This window comes from Ambystoma mexicanum, chromosome 2q, assembly GCF_040938575.1.
Source record: "Ambystoma mexicanum isolate Mex_15411 chromosome 2q, UKY_AmexF1_1, whole genome shotgun sequence".
Taxonomy (NCBI): domain Eukaryota; kingdom Metazoa; phylum Chordata; class Amphibia; order Caudata; family Ambystomatidae; genus Ambystoma; species Ambystoma mexicanum.
In genome coordinates this window covers 1,096,910,684-1,096,923,565 of record NC_090924.1, presented here as the reverse complement: position 1 = coordinate 1,096,923,565, position 12,882 = coordinate 1,096,910,684, and the positions used below count along the sequence as shown (strand labels likewise).

The window sequence follows — 12,882 nt, the reverse complement described above, 5'->3', positions numbered from 1 at the left end:
CTTTGCTGCTCCTCCGTCACAGCCCGTTCTCTGGTTCTCCAGGGACCTCAAGCTTCGCTCTTTCGGGCGGGGGCGTCACGGGGGGTCACCTGCACAATCCAGCCGAGTGAATCCGCCTGGGGAATCCGGGGGGGGCTCAATCCCCTTGAATGGCCCAGCCTCAACGGGAGCACGGCGTTCAGGCAGCCATTACCTGTGCGCCCCCTGGTGGCCTCTGGTTCCACATTTACTTGCCGTTGAAGCTGCTGCTGTTTGGCATGGCTGCATCCTTGACGGCTTTGCTGTTGCTGCCAGTTCTTTAGCGGCTCTTCCATGGTGCCTGCTATGCTTCCTTGAGTCTCCGGCCACTGTGGTAGGTAATACTGACAAACAGCAACTTGAAAGCATCTTGTGTCCTGCAGCACGGTACATTTCCATGCACCTTCCTTCACTTGCGGTTGTGCTTCCCACTTAACCCACTCTGCTTCTCTTCAACTCCCGATTGAAAGTGCAAGGCATTTTTAAATATCCTTTGCAGCTTATCTCCATCATAAAAACTAGTCTGTGTGTTTGGCTTGGGGTTTCTACCAATCCGTTCTTACTCCTTCTTCGTCTCAGTACTTGAGGTGTTAGGGGAGTTGGGGTCCATAGTATTCATAGGACTTCTAATGCTATTTTGTTTGTGATTTCTGTTAAGTACAAAAACATCAGAGTTAAATGTGAGTTATGTATTTGAGGTGTGAATGTCATTCTGCTCCTAACATCTGTTAGGGAGGGGTTTTACGATTTTATATCTGGGAGGGATTTGCATAGTGACATGGAATCAGGAATTTAGGAATTAAAGGGTCTTCCTCATTTGTAAGGGAAGAATACCACAGATGATCTAATGGCGTCACTACATATCCCCGACAGCCATCTCCTCCCATGCGATCCTCCCTCCTAATACCACCTCCAGGGTCAGCATCAGATAGTGACTGCCGTCCCCTGGCCACATGGGAGGAGATCTTTGGCTGGAGATCAGTGATGACTTCACAGGATTCATCTCAGATTCTGCAGAGTCCGTGCACATGCCCAAAATGCTCTTGTATTTTACCAAGTCCCAAAAAACGTCCATACAATCTGTACAACCCAGTCCAGAACAGAGGAAGCGGACAGATCGTTTATCCTGGTTTCTCACACTGGAAATCGAGAAAACCAGGGTTGAGATTCCATCCCTTACACCAGTAGGTGGTCCCACTCCTCCTTCCAGTCTCTGGTCCTAAAGGAAGAAAGTACGAAGCCAACCATCATACCACTTTCTGAAATCGGCAGACATGCTGAACCACGGGGGCCAGAAGGGAGAAAAGCCAGTAGTCGGTGTACACACATATGGGAATCATTCCTACAGCACACCCTGCTCTGCTCCCCTTCCCAGCTCACAAGGACTGTGAAATGTCACTCGGATGCAATAGGAACAATCAGAAGGGAGCAGCTGCTTGTACACTGCAGTGCTTCAGAATGGAACAGCTCCTGTGGCACTTCTGCCTGACCTCAAAAGGATGGACTGAGGGTCTAAAACGCCAGAAGAAGTGAATGGGAGGCAGCCGGTTAAGAAAGGGGGCAAATCTGAGGCTCACACCTGAGTAATCTATTAAAGAGAATGGAGACACCTGTATTAGTCAAGGGGAAATGTAGAAAGGCCAATCCAAAAGTGAATAGACAATGATGCTTGAAAGGGGCAAACTCAAGGCATTCAGTATTAATACGTGTAATCGGAAGCCCTAAATCAGCCCACATGAGGAGGCAGGGAAAGGAACAGTTGGGAAGGTGCAAGGAGCAAAGAAGAGCGAGAATGATGAATCTGGTGGGGGCTATTTTCAAAGCATTGGCAGAGACCTGAGACAGCAGAGAATATATTGATGCAAGCCTGCTGAGACCAGAAGCAAAGGAGAGCAAGCTGCTACATGTTTTCTGAGAGCTATTGGTCAAACCTGGCAGGAGCCAGAGACCACGGGACTGAAGTCAAGAAATGGGGAAAATGGCATATTCCTATAACTGTGTGTTAGATTAGTGAGAACCTGAAATGGACAATAGGTCCTTTATATTGGCTCTTGTCACAGATTGGACATTTGAAACCTCTTTCCCAGTGTCACTGTTCCAAAGTCTGAGGAGTTACGACACTCCTTCTTCCAGTATCTAGCAAACCCTTGTTTTGCTCTTCAGCTGCTCCCCAGAGCCCGGGTGCAGGCTTTCCAAGGTCCGCATACCCCAAGACTAAACAAGTCCTTGATTCTCATGAACCACAGAGGTCTCTTAGAAATGGTCAGCCTGGAGTGAGGCAGAAGGATCAATCCCTACTAGCCTTCCTTCTAACTGTTCTTTCCACCTGCTCTCTGAACTGTCACTAGTTTCCCTGACCCTCGCTGGAACCTCCTCCCATCTGTTAGACATGCGTAGGGTCTGACCCGGCCATCCAGGGCCTTCTACCTCTTTCTGAATAGCCTGCTTCTGGGTCGTTGACACTCTCCTCAATGTCTTAATAAAATTGCAATCTCTTCTCTTTCTTCTTTCACTTCCAATACTCATCAATCACTCTCCTCATCTGAAGACGTATCATCCTCAGTCTCCTCACTCTTAACTACCCCCTTCTCCTGCTCATCTTTCACTGTCTTCTTAATACCACCTTGATTGGTTGCCACCACCCCACCTTCCACTCCACTCCTGGTCTTACTTCATCTGTCTTACTTCATCTATTAAGCCTTCTAACGTTACTCCTTCCTTCAACTCCACTCCAGGTTTTATTTTCTTCCTTCCTTCAGCTGCTCTTCTCTCTTCTCTCTGAAGACGTATCATCCTCAGTCTCCTCACTCTTAACTACCCCCTTCTCCTGCTCATCTTTCACTGTCTTCTTACTACCACCTTGATTGGTTGCCACCACCCCACCTTCCACTCCACTCCTGGTCTTACTTCATCTGTCTTACTTCATCTATTAAGCCTTCTAACGTTACTCCTTCCTTCAACTCCACTCCAGGTTTTATTTTCTTCCTTCCTTCAGCTGCTCTTCTCTCTTCGTGGCACCCCACTGCTGGATTTACTTCCTCCTTTTTACCCCTGCTACTATTACTGACTTCCACTCGACTCCTGGTTTTACTCCCTCGCTTTGTCCCTCCTTTCTCTCCCCTTTTACTCTCAGCACTTTGTTTTCTGTAGAGATCACTCCCTCTCACCTGCTGCCACTTCTCCAGTTTCCCTCTGCAGAACAATCCTGTCTCCAAAATCTCCACAGCACCTCTCCTCTCGAGCAATATTCCCTCACCAGCCTTCTCCATATAGAAGCTTCCTGCTCCTGTCAGCCACCATGCTGAACTGGGCTGTCTGGCTCATATAGCAGCATGGCACGCCCCCAGATAGGAACAAGGGCTGATGGTCTGCAGTTTTGAGCCTAGAGGGTTATGAGGGTTGGGATTGGCTGGGCTCTCTCTTCTTTATAGTCAGAATGAGTCTGAACGGGCTGTGTTAAACCTATAAGAACCCTGTTGGCCGTTTTGAAACTCATTCTGCTGGGACAATTGAATTTGTGTGGCAGACATCATGCTGTGCTGCTATTGAGAAGGCAAATGTGTTGAGCCTCTAGAAGTGTTTAGGGTTCCTCAGGGTCTCACTGCCCTTAAAGACTTTTACTATGGCCTCCCTGTCATTGAGGGATAATTTAATTTTGCTGATCTGTTTCAGGTTTTCTAGTTGGAAGAGAAGGTCATTGTGGGAGATTGAATCCATCTAAGGGTGGTTTGCCGAAATAGGTTTGATGTTTGGGCCCCGTGACATGTTTTCTGGTGTTGTTCCTGTCTTAAGTGAGAGGACTGGGCATTTTGTCATGTTTACTCTCTGCAGCCCCTAATGCTGCTTCCCAGGTCCAGTCCGCGTTTTGTTTGAGGGGAATTGTGGGAAATGTATTTTTTCATTACTGTCTCATGGACGCTTATGATGTCTCCTCATGTGGTATTTCTCTTGAAAATTGGATAATCATTCTAATATTAGGATGCTTTATCCCTCACCTAAAATTAGCCTAACTAGTTTGGGGTTTTCTCTCCTAATTTTAGCTGTTTAATTAAACAAAAAAAGTCCCATTGGAAGTGGGTTTACCTGCATGATGGTCAGTGTCATGTGCAGTGCATGAGGGTGGCAGTTATATTTTTTACGATGGCAGTGACAATTTTTAGTGCCTATAGAAATCCTAAGTGGCAAATATTTCAGGTTTTCTTTTACGTTACAGCCATAAAGTCCCCTTTAAAAAAAAAACTAGACATTTAGCAAAAAACATTTTAAAGGGATTTTAACCCTCATCTACCTGTAATTAACATTTTTCTGTGATGTTTTTTTGTTTTTTTAATGACATACAGTATCATCTCAACAGTGCTTACTAGGAATGGTCTGCGGCCATGGCAATTGGGCACTTTGAATAGGGCTTGGCCCCAGCTCTGCTTCCAGATGCCCCAGTCCACACCATAGGGCAGAAGGCATGGCCTGCAGTCATGCCCAGTGTCTACTCTGAATAGTGCAGGGCTAAATACATTGACATTGGTCCTTGGTCCCCATGGCCAGCCTCCATGCCCAGTAATGACTGACAAGAGAAGGCCATCCAGCGATGCCTGGGCACCTCTGAATTACCCCATTGTCCCACTGGGCATGGCCAAGGGGATGTATACGATTTATTCGAAAATATTTGACCTAATGGAGAAGTGACCAAATTTATTTCACTGAAAAACTAAATTAACATTTTTTTTTATTGTATATGGTTTACATACGAAACCTTTACATTTAAAGGATAGTTCCGGGACTTTTTTTTTATTGTCCCTACGGGTCGGCCATGTGTTTGTAAGCATAAATCGGTAGATCGTAGGAAACTTTCCTATGGACCTTACCCGACTTTTCGCCCATTATCGCACTCGAAATCAGCCTCCATTTTGTGATAATCCTATCATTCCGCCGCATCGACCTGGCTCACCTGCCTTTGCGGCACTAAATCAAATCCCCCGCCCCTGAAACAGACTTTATCAAAACATTCATATTCCCCGCCTCTATCCGTGACGTGACTGTGCTGCGTAGGCAAACGCGCCCAGGCGTCTTCTACGCGACTCCACACAGACCCCGGAAATCAACACAGATCAGCTCACAATACAGCGCACCACAATTCGGAATATGAAACTGTACTTTGAAATCAAACCGCAAGATTGTAAATGTGGTAAAGTACATTTATTTGACATCAAATGTTTAGAGAATATTCAGCGATTTGCATTTTTATTTGCTCATGTTCCAAAAAGTTCGTATTGAGGAACGCGATGGTCCTTTGCTGTACACAGGGTCTTAGAGCATCTCACAATACAGCACCACAATTCGGAATGTGAAACCGTGGTTTAAAAGCAAACGGCAAGATTGTACATTTGGCAAAGTACGTTTATTGGACATCAAATGTTTAGAGAATATTCAGCGATTTGCATTTTTATTTGCTCATGTTCCAAAAAGTTCGTATTGAGGAACGCGATGGTCCTTTGCTGTACACAGGGTCTTAGAGCATCTCACAATACAGCACCACAATTCGGAATGTGAAACCGTGGTTTAAAAGCAAACGGCAAGATTGTACATTTGGCAAAGTACGTTTATTGGACATCAAATGTTTAGAGAATATTCAGCGATTTGCATTTTTATTTGCTCATGTTCCAAAAAGTTCGTATTGAGGAACGCGATGGTCCTTTGCTGTACACAGGGTCTTAGAGCATCTCACAATACAGCACCACAATTCGGAATGTGAAACCGTGGTTTAAAAGCAAACGGCAAGATTGTACATTTGGCAAAGTACGTTTATTGGACATCAAATGTTTAGAGAATATTCAGCGATTTGCATTTTTCTTTGCTCTCGATCCAAATTAGTTCGTCTTGAGGGAAGCGATGTTCGTGTGCAGTACACAGGGTGTTGGTTTACGATAAAAATAAGCTCTTCTGTCGCACTGATAATCGCATGGCTGTTCCAACAACGAGGCACTAGGCCACCACAACGGTAGGTATGTTGCATCTAACCGTTAGTACCGCGTAAGGGCATACTTGTACTTGGCGATCGTCCCATAAAATGGTCAGGGTGGTAACGTTGTTCACGCGGAGAAGCAACTGGCGGCTGTAGAAGCCGTCCGCCGGTGTCTGGTACTCGTGACACAGACAGTAGTGAATGATGTACCTAAAAACATAAAAAATGAAATTAGTCTCACCATCAGATCCTTATTAAAATTATTCATTTCATAGCGAGGACAGCGCTACTGGGTGTACACAAGTGTTTAAAGGCGTGGCGAGGCATGGAGGGGGGGGAGTGGAGTACAAGGTAAGTAGCATAAAATAATAAATAAATAGGGCCAGCTGGTGGCAAGTGCAAGGTAAGTGCAGAACAAGTGCTGGGAAGGGGGGGCTGTAGGATACTGAGACAGTCCCCCAGTGCAGGGGTTGACAGGGAGGCAGTGCAGGTGGAGAGTGGAAGGGCCCAGGACCGAGGTCGCAGACAGTGGACCAGTTGTAGCAGGGGAGAGGGAGAGAGAAAGCAGAAGCAAAGAGGAAGGTTTTGAGGTGCTTCAGTAAAAGAAGATGGTTCTCCTCCAGATAGTGCGCGGTAGAAAACACTATGCCACATAGAACGAACAAGTACAACTGAACCCGTCTTTAAAGCCACTGTATAGTAATGAAATTGCGGTATAAACTCATCAAAAGTTACTTACATTATATTTGCATTTTCCATTGTGTCTCTGTGTAGGGCAGACCCGAAACACCACTCCTTCTTTGCCGACGTTACTTCTTCTAATGAACGTGGCTCATCGTTTCGTTTCTGAAATTTTATTCATTATCTTTTCTTAGTCTTTCAGGATGGTCCCGGCCTGTCAAGGTCAAATCACAATAGAACCTTATATTGGGTCGTGGGCCTTTCCGCCACCCGAGCAAAACATCAAAGCAGCTGACCTTCACTTTGAGCGAGCACACATTTCTAGTTAGCTCCAGTTAGTGTAAGGGCATCTTGTCTGCGTGCCTTTTTTTTTATTGTCCCTATGGGTCGGCCATGTGTTTGTAATACGGAAACATTCTATAATTTTTGTAAAAATGATTTATATTACTGTTTGGTTTAATTGCAATGGGCCTGCAACATGAGGAGACTCGAGAGAACAGACAATCGAATTACAATCATTTAAACCGTGATGTGTATTTCTCAATGAGCTCTGCTTTAGGTGGACATGGAACAGAGGCAATGTTGGGTGGCAATGCAGTTGTCCCCTGCATAGGTTCGTTCACCACTCCATGTATGTGCCTATCGAGGACATCTACGATAAGTCTCTCAATAAACTCATATTGCATATCCTCAAACACTGGTTTGATCACCCATTGTTTACTTCTTTTAGTGAAGGCCTTATTGTAGCGAAGCGTCCCTAAAGTTCCGGTCGTCCTACTTTGTTGACGGCCAACATTATGGTTATGTGCCAAGACCGCTAGAAGAGTCCGATTTATCATGCCTTCCATGCCAAAATGCAATCTTTTGGGCCTGTACTTTAGGCACATATTGTGGAACACCTCCAAATCTCCTGTGTGGCAGAATTCCGTGAGTCCCCTCAAATCTCTTGTTATAGTTTTATCAAATACAATCTTTTCAATGGCCTTGTGAGTGGGTGATGAAGGAATCAACCACTTCTTCTTCCGTGCCTCCTCTGTGGACAAATGGCCATGTTCACATTTGTGGAAATGCTCATTTGTCGACCATTGATGTACGTTGCTACAGTGCAACATTACTGACCGCCATTTTTCCAGTAGAATTTCCAACGACCCTTCACATGTTTTTGAGCTCCACCAAAGATGGTTGCTGATTGACTTGGACCACTGTGAAATACCTTGCATATCTTTTTTTTTTCCTGCAGCCGACAATTTTTTATTGATTGTTTTTGCAAGATGCCATACGTCAAATTGGTGATTTATATTTTTGTACTGTTCTCTCATTGTCTTGGCAATTGAAACGTGTCTGTCCGTGGCTATCAGGTCGATCACCATTCCCCGCGATTGTAGTTCTTGCAATGATGCTACAAAGCCAACTTTCTCCATGGCCACTGAGGATGTACTTTGTGACACCTGCACGACCACCGAACTCACAATTTTCTTACTTTCCATGTCCTGAAAGTGGTAGGTGCAGTACTTGGCTGAAAATCCTGGACTGTCGCATTGTCCATCACCGGCTAGCCTGAAGCGTTTGCCCGCGAATGTACTTTCCATTGACATTTTTTCCATTCTCCAAGCTTCGCTGATGGCTGGAAATAGATAATCGGTTTGGTATTTGTAGAACTGACTTTTCGCAATGAAATGGATTCCCACAAACTGAAAGAAATACTGTAACTTTTTAAAACTTGAACCACTAAAAAGTGCGGCCGCTGCACAAAGTAGATTGCCTGCTGGCAGTTGCCCCAGCATGGGTTGTGCAGACCATGCGAACGGATGATATTGTGTACAGGTGGCATGTATTTTAAGGTTAGTGCCTCGAATTGCACGAGTCACATTAATCAATGGCTCCCCACATACTTCCCCACCAACCCAATGCCCACATTTCATCATCATAATAATATCCATCAAACAGCTATCGAATACAATGAATTTGGCCTCTTTCCTTATACTGTCACTCTGCATCCCAGCTGGTTCGGCCTGTAACGTTGAGGACATGTCACTCGCATGAAAGGTACAATCTCTGATATCGTCTTCCGCTATGCTGAGTGATATTGATGGTGTTTCATTGTCGTCCACTTCATTCTCTTCCATTGCAACATCTGTTCCTTGTCCGGAGATGGGAGAAAAAAACAATGTCTTCAACTTTCGCGTGCTCTTATTTTTTGCGGGTGTGGATTCTGTGAATTGATCTACGACTGCATCCAAACTACCAGGAGGACATTCACTATCAATGGCTGGTGGTGGTATAGCTCCGTTGTCAATCACTTCATATTCTTCCCATTGGCACGATGCATCTCCAGTCTCAAGTCCCTGCCAAAAGGTTTGACAAGCAACATCTCTCGTTCGCTTCACTGTCTGTGTAGATCTAGTTCTTACACCCACTCGCAACTAGAGGACAGATTAGAAAAGGGATGTTCAGTTTAAACACAACTTACAGTATTGAACTATTGACAGTGAAAGACAACATAATATAGTGAACAGGACACTAACCTTCTTTTGCTTTCTTTTCTTTGAAACTTTCTTTCCTCGAACTTCAACATCTGGACGCTGTTGCTCCGACTCGTGTGTGCATGTCTCCACTTCCTCTCGCGCTGCAACGACTATACTTTCATGATAAGCACATCCATCACTCACTGAGGCTCCATCGACTCGCTGAAACATAGAACTTTCATTAGTATGTATAATAATATTGAAAACACAAAATGTACTTGGGGACCAATACCCATACGTACATCTCAATAGCAAAACACGAATGAACGCATTGTGTAGAACATTCAAACGACAATAGTTCACGCATTGTTGATCTAGTTAGATTGAACTGTCAAGATCCATACCTCGGGCTCCGCATAGACTTCCATTGATGATATTATTGAAGATGACGCTTCAGCAACTCCCTGAAACACAGTAATTGCATTAGTATGGTTTTCTATTTTGTTTAAAAGAACATAAACTTTCTGCAGGCGTCAACGGCTCATCTAAATAGACCTGCACAAATGATCAGTTGTCTAAAATAAATAATGGATATCCAAATATGATTCGATTTGCTCCATCGTTGGAAGTGTCACCACCCAGAGATCTGCATCAACTACTAGGGGTGATGTTCTTGTTGAAGAAGCTCCGTCAGCTCCCTGAAACATAGTACTTGCGTTAATAAAGAAGGAAGTATAGCGGATGTAATCACGTCATTTGATCTCGCATGATTGATCTGTCAGTATCCATACCTCGAAATGCATAAGAACATCAAGGGACGCTGTAACTGCGGTGCACACTTCTGCAAGCTGTTGCGCCGACCCGTAACTGCATGCTCCCCCTTCCTCTTGGACTAATGCTCCATCGACTCCCTGAAACATAGGACTTTCATTAGTAATGAACACAATATTGAAAAAAGAAGACACATAGGAGGGCGACGACAGAAGGACATACCAATGGCTAAAAACGAAAGAACATTGTGTGTAACAATCACGCTACAAGAATGCAAGATCTGATGATCTCCATCGATGGAACTGTCCGGAAACGTACCTCGAGCATCTGAGTGACATCTACGGTTGTCGTCAATGCGTTGGACTCCTCAGCATCTCCCTGAAAGACAGTACTTGCATTATTTTGGATAACAATAATTATAACTGAAAACAAAGACTAGAGGACGAGTACTGTGGTGTACCATTAGGTAAAATAATTACACGATCAATTAAAACTATTGATTTACATGCCTAAAACAAGTCAGTGTCAGAATAGCTAAGTAAGATTACCCGATAGGCGCTTGAAGTGGCTGATGACTGCAATAACGACACGGATGGAGAATCTTCAGCCTTCATATTGAGTGGATACATAAATGGGGAAATTATTGTTAGCTAATGCTACACACTACCGCAATGCCGAGAGATAAATACGTAAACTTGACTCACCAGTGGAGGGATGTGGACGAATAGAGTGGGAATAGCGGTTGAGAGCAATTTTCGCCTCGCTCGCTGTGTTTTCGTCCTTATTAGCAATGATGTGGAGTACATGTCTGGGCTAAAGTGCCTGCTGCAGATGCGGTATCGATCACCCCTCTTGTCCGCAAAGACTTCTAGGACTCTACTTTCTATCTCAGAGGCTGGATATCCGCAATATCGGACCCATTCTCTTATCTGATCTATTGTCTTAGGGAAAACATGCATTATAGTACCTTCAGATTTGTTATGGGTCTTCGAAGGGCAACCGCCAATGGAACAGGCAGGCATTATGGAAAGTTCTGAAAAGTAAAGATCAACAATTCTCTATGAATACCAATGTGTTAAAACATTAAATGACACATAAAAGGTTCAATGCAAGGTCCGTTTTGGTTCTTGGAACTATACATGTTATTCACATGCGGATAAGTATTTCAATAACTTTCAAAAAATAGAAAAAGTAATTTGACTAAACTCAGAACATGTGACTAGTTCCTTGCATGTACTGTCGTGAACGAAAAGAAAACATGGATGCAATTTGATGACTACTAGCAAATAGATATAAATTAAAAAATTGGACGCAAAATGATTATGGTACATGGACTTACCTTGACGAACAAACAGTTAGATGCAGGGATCAGAGTAGTTTCTTGTCGTAGAACAGGGAGCAGTTCACAGGTTGCAAACTGACGAGTTTGCTCAAAGTGGTCACGGAAGTTCACAGAGACGAAGAGCAGATAACCAGCACCTTCACGGGTTGACTAGCAAAGCGCAAAGAAGTTCTCATTAGAAATATGAAGTGGGTTATAAAGAATTCGAAACAGGGGTGTGTTTGTGAATGAATGACGTGTATATGTCGTGGCATTATGCGGTCTGCAGGGGGCCGTCCAGCGTGAGGGGGGATGCTTGGCAGGAGACACGGGGTCTGGAGGTAGACATGGGAACAACAACCCATGCTCTATAGACCACTTTGAAGTGTACATGGTCTTTGGCACCTCTTGGCCTTTATCGCTCCCTGACAGCTCCACTTGCCAGCACAAGTACCCCGGTGCGAACTGCCTTTGATAGGGCGGGGGGGTGGATCGGGGCGGTGGTCGTGCAGACAAGACACAGGAAGACTCGTGAATGGAGACACACTTATGTGGATTGCAGGGGGCCGTCCAGCGTGAGGGGGGATGCTTGGCAGGAGACACGGGGTCTGGAGGTAGACATGGGAACAACAACCCATGCTCTATAGACCACTTTGAAGTGTACATGGTCTTTGGCACCTCTTGGCCTTTATCGCTCCCTGACAGCTCCACTTGCCAGCACAAGTACCCCGGTGCGAACTGCCTTTGATAGGGCGGGGGGGTGGATCGGGGCGGTGGTCGTGCAGACAAGACACAGGAAGACTCGTGAATGGAGACACACTTATGTGGATTGCAGGGGGCCGTCCAGCGTGAGGGGGGATGCTTGGCAGGAGACACGGGGTCTGGAGGTAGACATGGGAACAACAACCCATGCTCTATAGACCACTTTGAAGTGTACATGGTCTTTGGCACCTCTTGGCCTTTATCGCTCCCTGACAGCTCCACTTGCCAGCACAAGTACCCCGGTGCGAACTGCCTTTGATAGGGCGGGGGGTGGATCGGGGCGGTGGTCGTGCAGACAAGACCCGTTTGCCGCAGGGCCTCACCAAGGAGAGGCCATCTAACTGAATGTAAGAGGATGGCTGCAGGATCTACTACATGGAATGCAGGGGGGTGAGTTTATAAATACCTCACCCTCCCAGGAGAATATACACTAGATTCATTTAAAAAATCAAAACAACCATTGTTAAAATATATGTTGGGCTTTATTTTAGATTTTAATTAAACATAAATAATAAACATTACACATTGTAAAGTTGAGGTTGCAGCACATCGAGGGAAAATCCGCGGTATTGTCCACTGTCACTGGGGAAATGTTGTCTAATGGCAAGTACCGCACAGGCAGGTATTACTCTCCGAACGCGGTGTCCGAGCCTCCCGTGAAGCCACCAAGTGAAGCAACGATAGGCCACCAGCCTGTACCACCTGTGAAAAAAAAAGATGCAAACTGTATTAAACTGACCAAACTTTCTTATCAATGTCGATTCAGGTAACACATGTCATTTTTCTTAGAAAAAAATTATATCTAGAAAATGCACTATATGGAACAAATTTACATGCGTTCGAATGATATGTAAATGTAATTTTATATGTGGGAGACGACCATGAAATAGTGGTGGCATCACTGA

At 44.9% G+C, this 12,882-nt stretch overlaps 1 protein-coding gene across 3 annotated transcripts in view; it reads left to right on the top strand.

The window, feature by feature from the left end:
* Window positions 1-12,882, top strand: part of CDK6 (cyclin dependent kinase 6) — an 896,150-nt gene that overhangs the window by 428,383 nt on the left and 454,885 nt on the right. The window lies entirely within an intron of this gene.